At 35.6% G+C, this 22472-nt stretch overlaps 1 protein-coding gene across 2 annotated transcripts in view; it reads left to right on the top strand.

The window, feature by feature from the left end:
- Positions 1-320: 320 nt before the first annotated feature.
- Positions 321-22472, top strand: part of LOC110374769 (uncharacterized) — a 58810-nt gene continuing 36658 nt past the window's right edge. The window contains exon 1 of one of the 2 annotated variants that reach the window (XM_021332629.3): positions 321-833. The gene's annotated coding sequence lies outside the window, so the exon portion shown is untranslated. Of the gene's footprint in view, positions 839-22472 lie in introns of both variants that reach the window. The other variant, XM_021332630.3, reaches the window with a different exon arrangement.

Genomic DNA, 22472 nt, shown 5'->3' with positions numbered 1-22472 from the left:
GATCGGCAAACAGTTTTATTAAAATCAAACTTACTCGTTTCTGTTTTAGTGTAAACCAAATCCGTTGAATACAAATTATCGTTGGGGATTACAAGTTTAAATCGCTTCTATGTGTATGGGCATGAGAGAAGTTGTGCGTCGGCCGGCGCGTGTGTGAGTAAATCACCATTAGTGTGTACATCATTTACAAGCCCAAAAATGTTACTTTCCCGCTTCCTCTCGCGGCCCTCTTGTAAGAGCCGCAGGTGTGTGCGTGAGCCGCCCTGTGCCGATAGGTTCGCGAGCTCGATGTAGATGTGTAGGTGAACGGTCCGGGCTCGCGTAGCCCCCGCCAGTGGCGAGCCGGCCGTAGCGGCACTACGACGCGCCTACGCCGTAGCGAACGCGCTCGCATCTGTCCCCCTACCCACATCATCGGACAATAGGACCGGCGACGATTCGTGGCGTTTTGTTATTTTTTTGTTAGATGTGAATAAAAGCGACTCTTTGTGACATTCACTCGTAAAAAGCGGAGACAGTATGCTGAAGGGACACCCTTTGTCCTCAAAAGAGACGGTTATTAAGGCGGCACTATGTAATTTTTGAACATTAATTTGTTGAAATGATAGCTTACAAATTGGGACAGTTTAGTCGTGTTGCGGTAGATTGAGCGGGATGTAAGGCAGCCGCAGCGGGATTCATGTTGTGTATTAATAAGTATGCGCGAGAAAGCCTATTTTGGCGTATTATTATAATCCATGTGACGGTAGTGTTGGTGTAACGTAATTAATAACAGACAATTGTACTCAGAGTGCTGGAATGGAGTTTGTATTTCTGTCTTCACAAATACAAATGTAAGGTAAATAATGATATGTTTTGGAACACTTTTCACCTTCCAGCATCCCTTTCCGTTTTCTGTTTTTACTTTGTACAGTATTTTTGTTCTTTGTTGTAACGTTTATTTACCAACACTTTTTGGGAAGTTAATGTACTTTAAGAGGCTTTCGAAAGAGACTGGGAAACGTTGATGGATAAGTAGACGAAAAAGAAATGGCGCGAGATTTTGCAGACAAAAATAAAGAATGTAAAGTAGACTTCAGCTCGCCTAGCTAGTTAATTATATATTGAATGTTTTCGTTGAAATCAAATATCAGAAAGCTCCATTTTACATGTTACAATTTTAAAATGTACTACATATGTAGACACACATTTTTAATAAAGTTCACTGATATAATTTAAGCAATACATTTTTATAACGTATTGATTTATTACTTACGCAATTAGGGTTGATTTAAGTATTTATGGTACACACATGTGTCAAGTTTTTTTACATTTCAGGATGGTTCGTAAATAAATAAATCGTAGCCTAAGACTTTATGTATTATTCAAAAGGTCAACAACTTAAAAATATACATACATGTTTATGAACGAAAAGACAATATTTTTTTTATATAAATAATAATCGGGCTCTTTATTACATTAAAACGATCAATCGAATACTTTTAAAATCGTTTAACTTGAAAATAAAATTCCCAAAAGTAAACCTAATTTGAATAGTATTAAAATCGTATTATAGCATTGACATAAATCTTCATATGTTTGCAAAGAACCTTCAAGTAGTATTAAGTAAGTTTTCTTAAAAACTTTTTGCTAATATTCAGTTATCTTTATCATACTCTGGAGCATTGCTTTGAAATAAGCTTAGGATAGCAGGTTTTTTTTTCAAACTAATTTATTTTTGAAGTTGGATTTGATACTACTTGAACTCTATATACTACTCTGACTACGTATCAATGCGATAGGGCATCGACCGTTTGTAGACTTTCAAGATTTTGATCTTCATTAAATGTAATATCCCTCCACTTATTACTTCATGCTAGGCCTTACGCAGTGGGATAGCCAGAAGTAACAGAAGGACTGGTTAGGAACGGCTCTTTTTGTGGAAAGAAGGCTATAGCATTTATCACCATGCTTCTCAAAGCATTCTGGTTATTGCATGACTTTATGGTCAGGTTTTAGGTTGACTGTTATCCAGATGGACTCTAAGCTGCATCATGGTCTGAAAAAGGTGCATCAACTTATGTTACCTTAGTGTAGATTAAGGACCACAACATGTAGAATTTCATGTAGAACATAACTCAAGACTAGCAATGTCTATAGTCAAATTAGGTTGACCACAATCAGAAGCCCCAAAAATACATAGTTCGAGGTCTTGAGTATCCTTCCAGAATGTTCTCCCTAGATTACTATAGTCTTGGAAGGAACTGTTGAATGCCTTTGTGGAGTTCTTGTCATAGTGCTAGGCCGGTGTTTGCACTTGTATTTCACGAGTATAAAGTAAAGCGTCTTTTCATTTGACGGGCAACTTTGAGAGATTAGATGCCATAGTAAAGTGCTGTGCTGTAGGTACCACGGTACTTCAATATATACATATATAGGTAAGTTGTAGTACCTATCATTGTACTGGTGAGCTAGTGGTTTGAATATAATGATATTACATACCTTTAATATGACAAATGTTTTTCTATAGCTGATGCGGGCACAGAATTTTCAGTTGGTGTCTAAGATGTACTTAGATAGTACATAAAAACTTAGAAAAGTTTCATTGGTATTTGCCGGACCTGAAATCGATCCCACAAACTCATGCATGAGAGGTTAGTTCTTTACACACTAGGCCACCACGACTTGGTTATTATGAAAGGACTTGAATATAAGTTGATTTTAACTGATATGAAAACCTTTTTATTTTCCTAAGGTTGATAATAATGGTCATGACCGAGAAGAAAAATGACGATCGTTTCTAAGACTACAGAAATTCTTTGCTTGACCGTTTGCTGTAATGGCCGCCATATTGTTCGATTTAAAAGAATGATGATGATTACGTAGATAGAGGTTATACTTTTTGCCCATTTATGACTACATATTTTGGTCATTTTGTACATAGTTCAGTGTTTTGAAAGACTATTTGTCTGTAGGACCCGGCTGTCATTGAGTATCTTTGGCCGTCGTTGCGGGTAGTCAGAAGTCTGACAACCAGCCTTACCAAGGGATAACGGGTTGCCCAGGTAACTGGGTTGAGGACGCTAGATAGGCAGTAGCTCCTTGTAAAACACTAGTGCACAGCTGTATTCGGTTAGACTGGAAGCCGATCCCAATATATTTAGTGCGGAAAAGGATTGTGGGATGATGAGTACATAGTTCACCACAAGCCGCCTGGGTCATCCTAAAATACCTTTAACCGTACGTCGATATTATTTTCGTAACATATTTTAATTTAAATGTGGAAGAGAAATGGACCTATAAATTCTGCATAGTACTATCCTTTTTCCCCTCAACTTGGCCTTATGAAGAGGGGCCTGTAATTACCTCGTGAGTACACACTCCACAAAATTTCCCGAAATTATAAAGCTTAAAAAGCAAGTAGGTCCGAAGAGACGCGTAGAAGGTCAGAGTTTACGCGAACAAAGTTGCCGGTAACAATTAGGTAGTATTTTATAAAGCACTTTTAATTTAATCCTTGTTACTATGCACTCCGTGTTGCATGTGTGTTTAGTTTTCTTGCTTTTGTTTTAGAGGAGTTAGATAACGTGAGCTGTTAGTTGTTGAAGTTTATGTGTTTTTTCTGTGCATATACCTACTTGCAGAAATGGAGCCACGTGCAATTAAAATGTATTTTTTTATTTGATCTTATTTATATTGGCATCTATTGATGTTTGAGTAATAATACCTAACAGGTTTACTTGAATATAGCATATTTAAACATAAAGTCCGCTTACAAATTGATGTAAAAAAGTAGGTATAGATTCTATAAATGAAATACCTAAAAAAACATACAAATAGTTAAACAGACGTTTGTCACAATGACATGTTTAGAGAAAATTTCCCATTATTTTCCGAACGAACTTTTACACCAAAAGTATTCATTTGTTGAACAAACGAATTCATACTCAAAAATCGTATGGCCCGGTATCGTAGCCCTTATGAGCTGTGGGATGTAAGAAGAATATTCATGTAAATTAAAATATTAGCAACCCAATTAGCCTGGTTGACTGCCCCAGGGCGCACTCGTTCATTCAGCTATAGCCATACAGAAGTAGCTGTTATTCAGTTTAGTACTAATTAATACCCAAATATTTGACCAGCGGGGTCCAGATTGTTTTGTGTACTGATTTTATTTGCAAATCTATAAATCTTGTATTAAATATCGACACTATGAAACCTCTAAGATTCATAATGTACATGTTTTATCAATTATAATTTTAAATAGCTACATTTGGAATAATTTTAAAAAATAATGAAAAAAAATAAGTGTGAAGATGAATGTTAGTACGCACATTAATTACAAAGATCAGGTATTTAAGCGGTTAACTGTCGGTCGACACTTTAGTCTGCAGTATTCGGGTTCACTTGAAAGGACCGACAAGTAAATTGAACTTGAAATCTTCAAAAGTATTTTAAAAAAATAATCAAATTATTTATTCATCAACAAGAGTTACAATACTACTGAAACTAGGCTACAGCCTGTGTCTTGAGGCTTGACAGTCAGGTATTGACGAACATCTTGTAACCATATTGTAACAAGTGTTTAAAAATAGACATAAACAGCGATACCATACTATACATTTCTTTATTGCTATCAATTCAAAGATCAGGTATGTCTGATTGCTATGCAAATCTGTCGCCCTAGTACATAATGTACATTTTCCTCGTCGACAAGAATGTTCAAATAAAATATGTATGAAGGGTATATTTCTGCGGTTTTCGTCTTGTGCCATGGTCTAAGATTAGTGTTTAGAATGGGATCATATTATGATCTAACAGGAGATAATTATTTATTAGAAAGATACAGAGTAAACTTAAGAACTAATTAAAATGTCACAAAAAACTGCAAAGCAGAAACTATAATTATGAGTTTATGTCATATTTCAACATTATGGGAAAATATACTTTAATATTACAAACTTCGTGACACCTAAGTAATTAGGTATGTATCTGTACATAATAAAACACGAGAAATACCGAAAATAGAATCCAGTACCTATTCTAGAGGTATACTTAACGTTAATCTAGCTTATGACCTTACCTAGAAATTTAAAGCGATGATAGTCTGATTCCAAAGAAATATTTACCGGTAAATAGCTACTGTTAAATTACAGAGCTATTCAGACTTGCTTACAGTGTTGTTTCAAGGAATTGTGAACGAGTTCAGTCATGTTCAATAGACAATGTACGGCTGTAGGCTGACTAGATAAGCTAAGCTAGCATAGAGTCAAACATTTATATTCAAGTACTTTTTATCAATTATTGGTGATTCTTCCTTGTTTTGCTCATGGACATCGTCCACCCGAGAATGGGAGAAGGAGCGTAGTAGACTCTTGCCCATAATAATATTACCCGTCCTGTTGAATCCCGTATTCAGCAAGGTGCTTACCAATCCCATATATCGCCTTAACCTAATTGGTTGGGTGTGTATCTAGTTTTTTGCACTTATTGACCCGGGGTGGTCGCTCTCTGGAACAATCCCACACACAAGTCATCAAGTAGCTCAAACCATCAGTTTCAAACAATGTGACTACACCCTGATCGATATCGAGCTGAACTGACAACTACAAGTAGTACCTCGTTTAAAACAACAAAGCAATTTAACAAAATAGATTGCAGACTAACCGTTACAAGTTAATCCTTTGTACAATCGATACCTGCCCAGACCATACTTTGTCTATAACTGACGTAGAGAAATACTTTTAAAATACCAAAGCCCAAGAATGTTTTACGAAGTTCAAGCAAGTTTATAAAATGGAGAAATACGTACTTTTGCAGCTTTACCTTTGTTCTTTTACGGGGAGTTTAACTCTGTGGGAGTTATGTCGGTGTAACTGTTATGCTGGCATAATTGTGAGTGGGCTGCCAGTCTCGATACTTGCTAGAATGAATTAAGTCTGAGGTTGAGCTGATTCAGAAAAAATGGTGTTATTAAAAGGCAATACACCTACTTTGATAAAGCCGATATACATAGGTGATTCAAAAAGAGTTATTACGAGCATCGATGGTGATTGTACAAGGGTCGATAATGTCTAAGTATGCTTTACAAATTGTCAAATGTATTGTGACAAGATTACTCGGCTGGTTCAATGTCTTGTGACGCTGGTTTTCTCGCGATATAACACTTTGATTCTTGTTGAATTTTGTCAAATTTTGATGCTCAGTGCTCGTTACTAAACTTTCTCACACCGCCTATGATGTAACTTACGTCAAGTTTATACGGAAACTATGTTCAACTAAGAAAATCTTTACCGGCAGATTTGGTCTGAGACGTTTATCCACTTTATCAGAAGTGCACCGTGTGAATAACAATGCACGCCCGTTAATACTGAGTCACAGATATTGTAAGCCACCGTCATCATTACGGAGACTGAAGATTGGCGGGATCGATACGAAACTTCATCCTGGCATACAATAGAGGATACCAAAACCCACCTTTAAGTCCCGTATACACTTGCAACAATTCCCCGTTGTTACGCCCAGCGGTGTTGTTTGCCGTACCAGCGATACCGCGATTGACTGGGTTCATTGTTTGACGCGGCAGGCGTAACTCTATTGTGGACGGAAAATGTCATAGCCCGCTACGATGTGTACCCGTCCTATGTTGCGTTCGATGTATTGTATTTCACGCAGTTTTATGTCAACTTTGATATGTCTGGCGAAATTTTACACAATTTCGAGGTGTCAGGCGGTGACGACATGGTTTTACAATATTAGTTTGGACTGACGTGTTTTTTAGGTGGAACAACAAAAAAAAATATAAGTTATTTGTTCATATTTTTCGTAATTAACATTTAGGAAAACAAAACTAGTTCAACGGATTGTCATGTGACATTGGTTCCTCTGGGATTCTGAGCTGGAAAATGTTTGAAACTGGGAAAAAAGTTGTCGCGTAAATAACCCACGTTTTCATAGTTGGTTTTATTTTTACGTAACAGTTTTATGACAGAATGAAGTTTTATAAATTATTACAAAAGCTTTAAAAGGGATAAAAAGGATAGAGTATAATAACGGCCTCTGAGTTAAATGATCCATGAATAGCATATTCTTCAGATATTAACGCCATTCAAATACTATCATGCAGTGAAACATGGTTGCAATAGTCAGTTTACTCATATGGCTGTATGCAGTACTCCAGCCAAGTCTCGATTTTATTTTTGTTGTAGTCCTTTCATGTTTTTGAGATGTGACACATGCCGTTTGACTGTTATAAAATCTTATAGGAACTTATGTACATTTACCTGTCTTCACTTTATTACTTGTATATGTACCTATTTCAAAGCAAGCTCAAATCACTCACACAAAATACACCATGTTAAAGAAAAACACAGTTTCAGAATTGCTTTTATTTCATCTTGTTGCTACGTAGTTTGCAAGAGAGCCGACAAGCCGCTATATCTGTTACATAGCCTCAAGTCACATTCTTATTATTCGCGCGCGCCTTCGAGAGCACAAATCAAAATAACTAGTTATTGGTATAACGCGAAAATACACTAACATTGTTATATTGAGTTATTTTATTAAGATGCTTATAGTTTTATTACGGTCTATCTTCATTACGTGTTTCAATGAAATCTAGATACGTTGTTTTTATTATGAAGAGTTTAGGGTGCGTCTACACTGCGCAAGTAGCTTGCGGATGTTGAGGTACATGCGCAGGTAACATGCATTTTCAAAAACGTGTCGATCAAGCGACTCATGTACCAAAGCAAAATACCCACCCGCGTGCTCTGTTGCGTACGCCCGGGTCACTTGCGCATGTTAACTTTAATGATTATTCCTTATTCTCGCGTCTACGGTGATTAAGGGTTGTCTCTGGAACTCAAGCTCTCGTGGGTTCACCCACCATCTTCTACACTGGTGGAGAAGTATAGAGTGAAGAAACTAAAAGGCCACCAAATTATCAGCCAAACATTTAAAACCTTTTTTAGGTCGACCTTTTAATATATAGAGTAAAATGTCAACAATGTCATTAAATAGACAGAACAATGCAATGCTACGCGGTTCATTATGACCGAGTTGCATGATCGAATGCAATGAACATTAATAATAATTCCCCTCCAATAAACATCTATTCTCCCCACTCAAGAATTTAACTTTGACTTTCAAAATTATTGGTGAAGCTAATAAATAAATAAAGTATGAATTACGACTGTGAGTTAAACAGTAAGTCCCGGCTGCCATTGAACATCCTTGGCAGTCGTTAGGGTAGTCAGAAGCCAGTAAGTCTGACACCAGTCTAACCAAGAGGTATTGGGTTGCCCAGGTAACTGGGTTGAGGAGGTCAGATAGGCAGTCGCTTCTTGTAAAGCACTGGTACTCAGCTGATTCCGGTTAGACTGGAAGCCGACCCCAACATAGTTGGGAAAAAGGCTCGGAGGATGATGATATGACTGTGAGTTAATAAATCTTTTCATGAAAAACAAAATAATAGTATACCCTAATTTATATAGTTTCTTTTTTTGTCGGAACCGAGCCTGTTTGAAAAGTGGCCGATTTTATTTTATCCGTTTGCCGGACGAATACTTTGCCGTCCTTGAGTCAATAGAGGTTTAAAATGAGACTTTAAATAAAAATGGCTCGTTTCGCAATGATAGTTGCGCTTTCCTTTGAGAGTATTTCTGTTTCGGATTAATTTTATTTTTTAAGCTGAATATTTGAGAGACGGCAATCGGGAAGTATTTTATTCATAGTATATAATTTTACATGGTTATAACTTATTGACATTGCTTATCGATTTGGTAAAAAAAACACACACTTTATAACTACCAAATGCCAAAAGTCACCTTTAAAATAAGATTGTATTTTTTCGAGAGACAATAAACAGACCCAATGATCAAGTAAAACCACCTTATATTTGCAATAAAATTTTCCACTCGATATAATTCGAACTTTATAAACAAAAGACATTTAAAAAGTACAAAAGAAAAGATTTCGAAGCGTTCGTGAAAATTCACAGCAATAAAAAAAAACTTCTAATTCAATTTGATTCTGATTCGAACCCACATAATAATGTTTTTATGTTCTTACCAAATCAATTGGAACAAGTATTTCTGACCGCACAAGGGTATGGCAAAAAGTTGTTTTTTGATCATGCGAATGTAATTGTAGCAAACGACGCAAAACCACAAATCGTACCGATTAAAGATAAACTTCGAAATTGCGTACAAAGGTTGTTCATAGATTACTTTTTGTACCAACACCATCTGAGGGCATAGAAAGCTTTTGAATCTTACTTTTTATTTGAATATCGAATGCACGTTTAACAACAGGTTGTGTTTCATGCCAGCAACAAAGATATAGCAATGATTTAACCTCCTTACACTTTCAAGACTCCTTTGCAAAAAAACAAGATAAGCTTAGAAAGCCGCCTTATAAAAACTCATCCCTTAAAAACGAGGTGATATATCAGATTGAATCTAATTAACAGCTTCAAACAACTTCTAATATACACCGTCATTGCAATCCAGGAAATATTGAAAGATTTTCCAGCTCCGAGAGAATCGTTGGTCCATCCAAGCCAATACGGTGGTCAGGTAGCAGCGCCTTTACGTGTTACGCTTCAAAGAATGCGATCATTGTACCTTTCGAATGTCACCTCGTTCTTCTACTAGATGTTCCTTGAATCGAGAAAATTGAATTGAGTCCGCAGTACCTCTTTTGAAAATGTCTTTTATAAGATACACGAAATACTTGTTACTGGGAACCAATAAGTTGAACGTCAAAGATTTGTTTCGAACGTTCCGGAGGGTATGGTTCCAAAAGGATTGTGATTTTCCGAGGAGTAGTTTAAATGGTTTTACTACTTTATTGGATGTGGGTTTGTATCGAGAATTTTGATTAACTGCTGTTGTGTAAAGGTAATTTTAGTTGTAAAATATTGACCATCCGAGTATACCTACTGATTGTATTTTAGGTTCATATAATCCAAAAATATGACAGTAGCTAACTGTTTATAACATACGCTCGACAAACATCAAAATTTTATGAATAGGATAAATAAAAGCACGGGGCACAACCAATTAATAAAAATTTTAATCGCAGTAAAAATCAAATCAGCCTTCATTTACCGTAAAACATAACGTCCTTATTCGATAGCATTTGCCGCATTTCCATCAAGCAAATAAAAAAGGAACGATCTCTAATAAAATTACCGCTATAGGAAAACGGGGCCAGTTATTAATAAAGATATAATTTCCCCCGGTTATGAGTGTGAACGGCCATCCGTTACGCAATTAAAACACGCGAAATGGTTCCGTGTCCATTGAGATTTGCATACAGATATGTGATTATAGCCAAAACGGCTTTATGTTATGGATATAATGCGTACGAAAAAATATCACGCTACGGAATAGGTATACAGAATTTTATTACCGTAAAATCCGATCCGAGCATGGGGATTTTTTTGCCAAAAATTTTACGTGCGCGTCGTGTTTCGAACAAAAGTTATAAAATTCTGTGCTGGAAAAATAATACTGTTGTAAAGTTTTTACTTCAACCCGAATCTAGGCAAGCCTAGGAATACGCTTAAAATATATACATCCAACATTTTTTTGCCACTGTTTTTTGAAATACATAGGTAGGTATTAAATTATATATCGCAACAGTTGAAAAAAAGTGTATTTAAATCAGGAGCAGAACTATTTACTAATAATATAATCTATTTATTTTTCAGCGCCATAACTTAGTTATAATAATGACTTGCAACTTTAAATAATGACAATATTATTCATAATTGCTAATTTAGAAAGACGAATCCCGTAAGCATCTTCGCTAATATTACTAGGTCCTAATTTACAAGTAACTCAAAACGAACCGTATATGTACCAGCAATAAGTTTCAATATCACGCACATTATCAAGACAGCAAACTAGCCCATTAAGATTTTTACGACCCTCTACTTATTTTAATCACCCAGTAATTTGGCACAAAGATAATATTTCCCTCGCAAAATAACAATGCAGAAAGCTTGTTTAAAACCATACTGTATTTTATTTTATGTTTGCACGTTATACCAAAATTCCAGTAGCCAGTTTATATTTGAGTGCTGGCAACAAAAGATTACAAGATAAGGCTTTTTGCAAATATACCAAAACGAGTGAAATTACCAAGTGCGCAGTACATTATGTGGTAAGCAAGTTCTACACGATATAGCTCTTCGACCTTGAATAAAATAGACGAAATTTTTCGCTCAAGTAGGAAACTCATAACCGAGCTTCAGAAGTTATCTATAGCTATAGAAGAACGCCTTTTACTTGACCGTCGCGATCCGGCCGTTGTATAACCATCAATTTTCGATCGGCAATAAAGAGAATAAATTCCTTTTCTTGGAATGAATATTGTCTTCACTAACATTGAAAACTGATAGTGGGTCATTGGGCTTTTCTTCTATACTTTTTATTTAACTGTCTGTTTCCATGAACAAAAAAGATGGAGTACTTATGCTTATTTTCACGTATGTAAAAAATGCGTAGAGTTAAGTTTCAAAGTGTCCTCTTAAAAATATATCAATAAGGAACAAAAACAAATGCGAACATAAAACTTAATTCAGATCAAGTGCCGAACCATATCCAAACATCAATGTTTTATGACGCTCATCACAAGATGGTGAGCTTCAGATATCTGTTAAACAGGTCAACGAACGATTCGGACATCAACCCAATTATTGAAGTTCGAACGACTTATAAAGAGGTTGAATAGAATGAAGGCGACATATCGGCGACTTATAGACTCACATAGATAGTAGAACAGATGTATTTAGGTCACAATGCGATGCAATATCCTTCGCCTTTAGTGAAAAATGGTCTAACTATAGTTTATTGCCACCTGAGTTTCTGACAAAAGGGGATATCAAAGAATGAGTGTAGTATCTAGCTCTTGTTACACTAATAGCACCCGAAACGTCACTCAGAACATATTGTGACCTATTTGTATTTAATTTGGTAGTTAAAACCTTCAAAGCATTGATGATTTAGATAAGTTATTTCATGGAAAAACCAACGACACACTAAAGAAATTCAACCAGAATTATCGGCACATATTTGTCAAGAAAATAAGAGGAAATAGTTAATGTGCCTGTGTTGCGGTTGTCACCCCGACCGCGACACACAGCGTCTAGACTTTAAGCACTTAGAAGAAGTCTTATGGATGTGCGGTTTCCGACATAGAAATATCAACCAATATTTTTACTCTTCAGCTGTAAAAAATAAGGTTTTTTATAGAAATACTAGATATTATAATGGTAGTTGTGACCCATAGTGACTGCTTCAATCAATATTCTGAATATATTATTTACTGCGTTAAAACTGGATTTATTACCGACCAGTATGCTGTCTTAATGCGGTTTAGAGAGGTTTCAGACCGAAAATCCGAGTCTTGATGTCTTAAGTTAACTTTAATGATAGAAGACTCTAAAAAGGACCCTATTAAAGTGTAGTTAAGTTTCAAAGTCAATTTTTTTATAGCACTGCATTCTAAAACGTTCATCTGCCTTTTAATCTGGCAGATTTGAACCTAATTCCGTTGCTTCCAAGAATTGAATTATTAGCGGACAACGGAATTCCGTGTTAAATGGCAAGGGACATTGATCTCGAAGTCAGTTACTAGGTCAACACGGTGACAGTAACGGCTATCAGGCAAACATTCAGATCAGATTTCAGTAATGTCGCCGACGGAATCCAATAGGCCAATTTCGACATTGATGGAATTTAGTGACCGTTCAAGTCCGTTTCGTGTCCTTTTGAGATAGATTTTATTATTTATACCTGACAAATTTTGACAAGTGTACATTTTCGAAAAGCGTATTTTTTAACACGATTGATAACAACACGTTTCCGATAATTTTGTTGGTTTTTGAGATATGTTCACATTTTTTTGACCATGTCTCCCGTTTCTGTGATCGTTCTTGTAGATTGATCAAATCAGTTCTAGAACAAGTTTAAATTCTCAAATGCTCTTTATACACATTATTAGTATTCATGGTACCTACTTTATTATTTTCTACCGATCCCCCTCCATCGAGGTGGCAAGGCGATCTCACTGGAGTTTTTAAATATAGAATAGAAAAAAGGACTTTTATTTTTTATTATAAGTGATGACCTACTTTACACGAGCAAATTGTGCCGTCAAAGTTCTCTGACGTACCTTTGATGGTGAACTTTTATTGTGTCAAACTAGCTTTCCTTTATAATTTATATTGCGACTTTACTTTCTTTGCCACGCTATAATTGTTTTGTTAAATGTAGTAAGTTTGTACACAGAGCATTTTTAACTTTAGAGCCTTTATAAGTAACTAGTCGTTTTCCTGGTATCACTCGCGTACCGTAGGAACGTGCCGGGATAAAATGGAGCCTATGATACTCGGGAAGAGTGTAGTTTTCCAACATAAAAAAAAAAACAAATCTGTTCAGTAGTTTCAGAGCCTTTGAGGTACAATCAAACAAATTAATACTTTTCACTATATTACTATGTGTAGATGTTGATGTTATGTGATTGTTCAGTATAAATTGGTATCAAGTAATCGTAAATTCTGAAAAGAAAAAAAAAACGGTAAACCCTGTGGTGTCGACAGGCCCTGTGTCACTGAAAGCCGCCCACAGTTTGATTTTGCGGTTTGAAACAAAAAAAGTTATTGTTGACGTCATTCGGCGCTTATGTATTTTGTTACTTTGTGTTGAGAAAGAAGTAAGCTAACATAGAGAAGATAACTAAAGACGTATTTAAAATGGTGAAAATCATAGGATTTTAAAAATTGGTTTTATTTCAAATTATATCGGACCAGTTCTTTATAGTTACTTTTCTGATTTGCATTCTCAACGATCTTACTTTAAAGTCATGATTTTTGGAACCTTTTACCTTAAACATCTAACGATCCGGACACATCTATACTAATATTATAAAGCTGAAGAGTTTGTTTGTTTGTTTGTTTGAACGCGCTAATCTCAGGAAATACTGGTCCGATTTGAACAATTCTTTCGGTGTTAGATAGCCCATTTATCGAGGAAGGCTATACTACTTTTTATCCGGGTTTGTGCAGAAGTTCCCACGGGATGCGGGTGAAACCGCTGGCAGAAGCTAGTGTTTCTATACATATTTTATTCTCACATGCAATGCTAGTATAAAAGGACTATGTTATAGTGCAATCCGATTTATCAAGCGTTAAACTACAATTTTAAATAAAAAATCTATATTCTTGTAAATACCTGAAAATCAATACCAATAAAGGGATTACTTTACAATGTATATTCACTTATGTGATTATATCCGGCAGTTGTTCGTACAATTTCCAAGTACAATCTATTTCTGTTCAGTCGAGTAAATGGTTTCCACGAAACAATTTTTGTTTTACCTTTTCATTATAAATAGAAAGGTTTGCATTGGCCGATGTTGCAGCTTAACTTGGTTTATCATGGATGAGTATAAAGTGTATAATGGTATTAAATTCTGTTTTGTTTTTGTTTATTCCGGCACATTTTTAATTGTTTTCTGTGTAAAAGCCATTTTGATTTTAACGCAATTTATTATATAGAGCTTATTTTTTTTTATAAAATGGGATTAATCTGGGTTACAATATGACAAGAAATAAAATAGAGAAGTAATATAACATTGAATATTAAAACTGATCTGTATTAAAAAGCTTCAACTATGCCTAAATACCGCAGAAATTGCAAACAGCAAAAACAAATTACCAACTAAAAAATCCTGATTATACACAGATAATACAAATCAAGTTTTATAGCGGCTTTTAAAACATTGGTGTCCTCTTAAAACACCGTTGTAAACAGAGCGGCCATTTTCAAAAAATAAAAAAGTAACCCCCGCTATTTACTGAGTAATTAAAGCACTGGCTGGTCTTTACGACCAACGCCAGAATGTTCTATTACATTCAGAAACGACGTTCCTTTTATAAAAATACAAAACATTTTTTTTTTCTCTTATTATCAACGTAAATGTCGCCCGTTATGAATAATGCAAGACTTAAAAAAAGATAATGTAGTTGCCAGCATTAAATATTGAATTACATTTTATGGTGACGCTGACCTTTTTGGTTCATCTCGTTATGCAATTTTGAGCCTATGAATACAATTTAAACAGACGATTCCGTGAATGTGTCCTCAGTGTTATAATTGGATGAGTTTCACAACATTTTAGTGCAGTTCTGTACATAATTAAAAAGTCCAAAACAGAGCTTGGTAACTAATACTTTTTTTTTTTTTTTTGCAAAAACATAATATAAAAATTGGTATAGGAAGATCGTTTGAAATTCTATTTATACAGTATTGTCAAAGGCTGTTGGTACTATAAGAATGTACGAAAAGTTGGCATCTATTTGAATCAGCAGTACCATTAAAAGTCCTAAGGATCTCCGAAAAGTTTGGCAGAACACTTGAACTCCCCCAAATGTCATCCTTCTCGAGACCCTCATCATTACTTCCATACTTTAAGGTACAAAAATAGAAAACACATAAATAAAGAGAGACCCAAACGAGACCGGAATATCTTCAAGCAAAGATCCGAGTAAGCATGAACACAATAAATTTTCATACCACTTAAATCAGCTTTGATCATAAATACACAAAAAACCGTGGAAAGGAGCCCCTGGGCGATGGTTATCGATCAACTGACCGTGTTCGAACCCCTTGGGGGGAACGAATGGACGCCCGCGGTAATCAAAACTGTAATCAAACGGTACGAATTGGGAGGAGCGAGTCAAAACTTCATTCTAAAATTAAATACTCGTATGTAGTCGCGCCCCAAATATTTTGTATTGATTCATTTTATTTAATAGGGGATTAATAGAAGGGATTGTTTTGGACCTGCTTTGCATGTCTATGAATAGAAGTTACCCTCTTTTTGAATTTAAATTGAGATAGAGTTTTATTAAGCCAACTGTTGCGAGCGGTTAGAAAGATGATTGTGATGGGTTTGTGATGAGCTATTGTTTCCTTAAATAGTTGTTTGTTTGAAGAACATTTTGTATTCGTCGCTGCATATTTTAGATTATGTTTCATAAGTGGAGATTCTGTTTTTTATAGTTTGTTTTATGTTTTATACTACATTTTGTAAGGAGTAAGAAAATTTTATGCTGTATGTTGAGTATCTTCTTTTAGAATGTTCTTTTTGTAAGTTTCTTAAACTTTACCTGGATGTGGGTCGTGTACCTACAGTAAAATTATTTCACTAATGCAGTATCACCCCTATTCTGCTCATTCTGTTATTCTCATCCTACATTATTATTAAAAAACGCTGAACAAATAACATTATGAAAGTAAATCCTAGTATTAAAAGGAGTGTTCGCGCAGTGTTGTCGCACCCAGCCTTAATCTGGCGACCCGCTTCGTTCGCCAAGCAATTATCTACGTGAAATAGTGTCCGTATTAGGAGCACTTACTTTGTACCGGATTAAACCGGATTACGCTAACTGTAAGTAGCCGTCTGTGCTGGTATTCAGTCGGAAATAACAGTATTAGACGAAACAATCATTTGGCTGTACTCAATGACGACTCCGACTAAATTGTTTGCACTAATTTTATTCGAATTGCCGAGTAGTGAAATGGACTTGAATTAAGTCTTCGTATACATGGGCTTGATGGGAATTAAATGTACCGTTATTGCCAAGCTATTGCTGGAACACGATGCTCAGAATAAACGCAAATACAGAACAGATAAAACGACTTCAAGGAAAGCATAGCGTTATCCGAGTCATTTATATTTATTAAGCAAAACATCATGTTATGTGAACCTTAAAGCCCAGCAATAATATCCAAACGATTGCAGGCACAATTTATAACACTAACCGTTTTACAAATCGGCCATATTTATGACAAACAAATAAAACGGGATATTTCGTTCCGACCTTTTGATACAGACCCAAACTAATGCGTCACAATAGATAATCCAATTCAACATGGATGTCACCTTTGTTCTGGTGAAAAATAAGCCTTAGTGCCATATCCGATAAATCGTGTTTCGAAAAAAATTACACTGGAGTGGGTTACGTAACGATACCCATATTATGGGCTGTTTGTGGGACAGAAATCTCTACGTAATGGTTCCCACACGGCTCCTTATTTTAAGGATACACGCGATATAGCAAAATGTTTTCGTAAAATGGTTCGCCCATTTTACTGTATTGACATAGATAATGTACTCTGAAGCCAGTGAGACGGTGGAGGGAGCGACGCCGTGCCCAGGGGAGGTTTTTCTAAAACAAAGCCGTGAAAGCAAGGGAAGATTAGAAACGATATACTTTTACCAAAGGCGTGGTGTTTGCTGGAAAATATCTTAACGGACGCCGCCGCGAGAACTTAGATAACCGCGTCTGGGTCAGATACGAAGGACGAGAGAAAATATATTGCCTTTTTTATAAAGGTTTTGCTTCCTATTTAATATCAGAACGGGAGTCTACCACTGTGTTATCTAGGAAATATTCCGCAAATTAATTTCTATCATGACCTATTTTGTGCGAAATCTCTGTTAGGTTTAATGTAGACTCCATTATTGAAGTTTATAATATTATTTTAGGTTAAAATAATGAACATCCGCCAACATACTCTATACCTAATTCGCAGAATCCACTTTATTATTAACAAGTACATAATCGCACCTTGATTCGGCTCATCAATAAGCTTTCAGGCTAATCTCTTAAAGCAAGTGCGGTGACCTCAGTCTAGCGAAGCGTACATAGACCCAAAAATGTAGATGTGGCCGTTTAGCTACTTATCTCCGCCCCTCGCTTGCTTGTTTTGTTTAAAAGCCCTCGACACCATGTGGCGCTGTAAAAACAGACTGACTCGAACCGTCCCCTTTAATCCAGGATACACAGCCGTCCGAACACCCTTCACTCATTTGCATAAGTCCTGTCCGTGATAAGATGGGTTGTAAAACTTTAATAAGACTTTTTGATGGCCGCTCTCACAGATTTAATTGGATTATAAGGATTATCATGATTGGCATTGTGTTTTACTGTTTTGGTAAAAATACAAAAATGTGTCTCTAATGTTTTTGAAGATTGGTTAGGGTAAAATACGTTGGGGAAAGTTACTCGTAGCATAAAGAATTAAAAAAAAAAACAGCATGCAGTGTTTACTATAATACTTGTACATATACTATTCTTTTTGACATATAGGTATATGAAAATTGTGTATAAAAAAACAACATGAAATTCAATATTTTGTATATGCATACAAAATATATATTTCATTTTAGATCAAGAAACTAACTCGTAATACAAAAGTTAGTTCCAATAAAATACGTGAGTGATAAACTACACTCTCGTACATACTCGTACATTTTTGAACAGTCGTTTCAAGTGGTAACAAGATATAAAAATAGCGAAGTGATTGTACAACTGAATCGAAATTGCCATCGAAACTTTTATTACCCTCTACATATCTAACTCTATTGGGTAGATATATAAAATGGCTACAATTGGCTAAAAAGCGACATCACGCCACAAGTTCATCCAATAAATATTCCTAACTGCCTCTTCGTAAGGAAACAAATGCTCGAAAACACAATGATGGCCGACAAAATACAATACTGCTGAGAACAAGTGAAGCGTGCCCGACATATTCTGTTTGTTGTGAAAATTGTGGGCTTCATGTTTTTCTCATGTTGCGCATAATTCTTTTGAAGCGAACTTGTTTGTTCGGTAATCGCCGTAATCGTTGTTATACTAGCTATTTGTTTTAAATATATCAGCTGACCGGAAAACGTGGAACACACGGGGAACTTGATTGTTTATCGCGGAGGGATGCCGATGTGTTTTTGAGTCGCGAGTACGAGGATAATAACCATAAAGAACATGATATGTGGCTATGTTTTTATGTAAAGTTTCTACAGCAAATAGACTATTCGGACAGCTTAATGTTTGCTTAAGTGCTCTAAAATTAATATTCGTAATGGAAGATAAATTATTACGCCTTCTCAGAATTTATTACACAATCGATGTTATTATGAAAAGTACCTAACGTTATAATATATATCATGTATTACGAGTCTCCAACAAGAAAAAATCATGATCTAAATTCATGACGAAGTTGTTTTCTTTTTGCAAAATACAAGACGAGAAACGATATATTACGCAGGCATTGATAAAGCGCCCTTCGGCAATCCATAATTTCTAAGAAAATTATTCTCATGTAACTTATTCCCACAACATTAATTCGTATAAGTTTCACGGAAGGGTCTTTTTACAACATTTTTGCATGCCGTCGAAATGAGTTGACGTAAATTATATTCGAAATAAGGAAAATGTACTGGCCGTTTGGGATTACTAACGAAATATTTTCTTCATTTTATCTTTGCGAATAAAGAATAATGTCAACGCTGCGTCGGTCAGCGAAGTAACCGAAACGGAACGACGTTATCTTTATAGGCGGTAGCTACGCCTATTATTCTGCTATCGCACTTCCTTAGGGCTTGGTAGGTACCTAACACGTATATATCGGAACCAGTACGTATTCGATGTGTAATATATCTTCTATCGGGCTTAATAAAGAAGCTGGCTCGGGAAGTAGCTAACCAAAGTTTTCTGATGAAAAATGTCGATCTATTTTTCTCCGTCGCCCGCGTAATTTGGATCATGTGGCTGGTTGCGCGATTGCGCACCGAAGAGATTATAATAAAGTTAGGACAGTCTGAAGGGTCATTAATTTTATACAATATTATAGGGCGTATGATGGAAAATACTTTGGATGTTTTGTATCCGGACTGTTTTCCAGATAAGATCAAATTATATTGGAAATGTTTTTGGGTTCCTATCTGAGATCCATTATTATTACGAAGGGTTTTAAATATAGTTTTTGTTTAACAACGTGAACCCATTACGTAAGGTAATGGGTTCACGTTATTCACCAGTTTTCATAATAATTCTTCCCAAGACGTATTATGTAAGTCTGTACAATAAAACTGCTCGAAAAGGTCAACTTATACGGGTCAGTAAAAGACAACGAATTTAAATACACAGCTGGGTAAATTCGGAGCAGAAAAATGATTTCAAAAGGTACCTTCCTACTTTGCCTAACATACCGTAGAGAATTGGGAATAACAACTTAGAGGAACACTTCGTTAGGGAGAAAATGCGAAGGCAAACGATCTCAGTGACAGGGTCCCTAAATGAAATTTGTAAAGGAAAATCTGCATTCATTTAAATTTTTACTGTTAAGAAGATTTTCTTGATTAATGTAGATGTCTATGTGTTTGTTTCGTCACAAAATATTGTCATTGGAACGTTCGTAAATGGAATTGCCGTGTACCGCGAGCGTCTTGTAAACACATTTCTGTAGATACATGCTGGTACTGTACAAGTATATTCGCAATTAATTCTGTATGGGTAATTGCTTTCATTGTTAATTGGACTCTATTATGTAGTATTAAAATTAACATCGTCTCTATTATACAACCACTTATCACGCGGAACACAACGGTGTATAGGTACAAATTATATAAGGAGAAAATACTGAAGACATTAGTGTTTAAAAGGTAAGTTTATAGTGGCCTTCGAACACAAAAGGCCTAGGCTATAAAATTAATGCCTAAATCCAACCTATTCCACCTAGGCTATCTATAGATTTCTATATCTTCACGCACTATAATGTCTCGATTACGTACTAACGACTCATAGAACTTAAATGGGGGACTTAGTTCACATAATAGGCTGTAGTAGTGCGATATTATCGACTTATAGGTACATGTTATGTCAATGTTAAATGTAGGACAAAGACTCATGTAATCAAGTAGATTTATATGCACGATATAAGATCGGAAAATAAAATTACATTGTGTAAAATTACATATAATAAAATTTAATAAGGAATAGATTATTAGTCTCTCAAAGAAAATATGTATTGAAATACTTACGGCTTATTATTAATTCCCTCTTTACAAGAGAAATAATATCGTAATTGTCTACAGCGAGAAACAATAGAATACTTTGAAAATTCAATTTATTCAATCCAGCATCGCAACTCGGGGATATCTAAAGAGCCTATTAGAAATTCAGCAAAGAATGCTATTACTTGCACAATTCTAACAAGCTACCCTATTGAAGTCCCGAGACCACTCAGCAATTTCCAATTAAATGTAATACAAACAATCCTTTCTCCCCTTTCAATCACAAAACAAATTATTTGCTCAACTCACTGATACAAACTCATACCGTAGTCCGCTACAGTTTTCAATGAGAAACTTATTTGTGCTCAGATTGGCCTACATCAGGGATTTGGTTCGATGCAGACAGTACTTTGTGCCGGTAGAACGTAGAGGCATTTCCAAAATTTGCATACGATACTATCGGGACATCGTAACGAAGAAACTTTTAGGGACCTCGTAAAGTGTTATTGTAAGCTGCCTAATTATGTATTGGAGGCCGAACCTTTAATGCTAAAGGGATTTTGATTGTGTTTGCCTTAATTTTAATTAGAAGAGATTTTAGTTCGGAATTAAGAGATTGTGTTATCTTTTATCTGTAGATACGGCCGTGATTGGGTATCGAATTTTCGATTATATTCAAATTTGATGTTTAGCCTTTAGCAAAATAAGGTTTAACCCGGTTTTTAAGTACTTTGTGTACAGATTTCAGTCTACAAAAGTACCTAATCACATATTTCCACAAGCATGATCCTTCATATAGACATAAAGGGCATTCCCCCTTTAGGTACGTATCACAGATTGGATACTAACTATAGCTTTGAAATGGCAAATCTATTCCAGCGAAATCAATTCTCAGGCAGTCGGGGTTCTTATAATAATCAACAACTCTCCATCCGTCGGAGATTGGAGATTGGGACCAATTAAAATTGAACGCTTGCTTGGTAAACTTATGTGATTGTCTTGCCTGATACTGTGAGAATATCGTTGTGCACTTTAGTTGAAAGTATTCAGAATGAAATTATATTTTAGACTTAAGATTGTAAAATTGTTATCCTTAGCCCTCCTTTGAGAACCTCCTTTGGGAAGTCCTAAGGGAACATTTTTGGGAAGTCGGTTAAAAAAGTAGTATAGGCTAGCGCTAATATACAAAAAACTGTTGTGGAATTTCAATAAACTGCTTCATTGATCCCTCGGGGCATTTATTAAAATTAAATAAAACAAACCATAAAAACACGTCAAATTAACAATTAAAAACCCAAATATTAACGAACACGGCATGATTGTATCCATTTTGAAATTATTAATCAGGCCGCCAGTAAATTATTAAGTAAACAATACTCGAAGTCGCATTTCATACTGCTTAGTATTCCGGAAACATACACGAAGCTCGCTGGCCGTAGACCGTACAACTGGCTTTTATTGTACTACCCACTTATAAGTAATAAAATTATATGGACACTGGTTCGATATACGTTCGTACTTGTGTATTATGCTGTGGATATTCAGTTTGTTTAATGATGTTGGCTCGGAATAAAAGTAAAGCCTTTTTTATGCAAATTGTGGGAATTAAAAACTGG

Source organism: Helicoverpa armigera, chromosome 8, assembly GCF_030705265.1.
Source record: "Helicoverpa armigera isolate CAAS_96S chromosome 8, ASM3070526v1, whole genome shotgun sequence".
Lineage (NCBI taxonomy): Eukaryota > Metazoa > Arthropoda > Insecta > Lepidoptera > Noctuidae > Helicoverpa > Helicoverpa armigera.
This window is presented reverse-complemented; position numbering and strand designations above follow the sequence as displayed.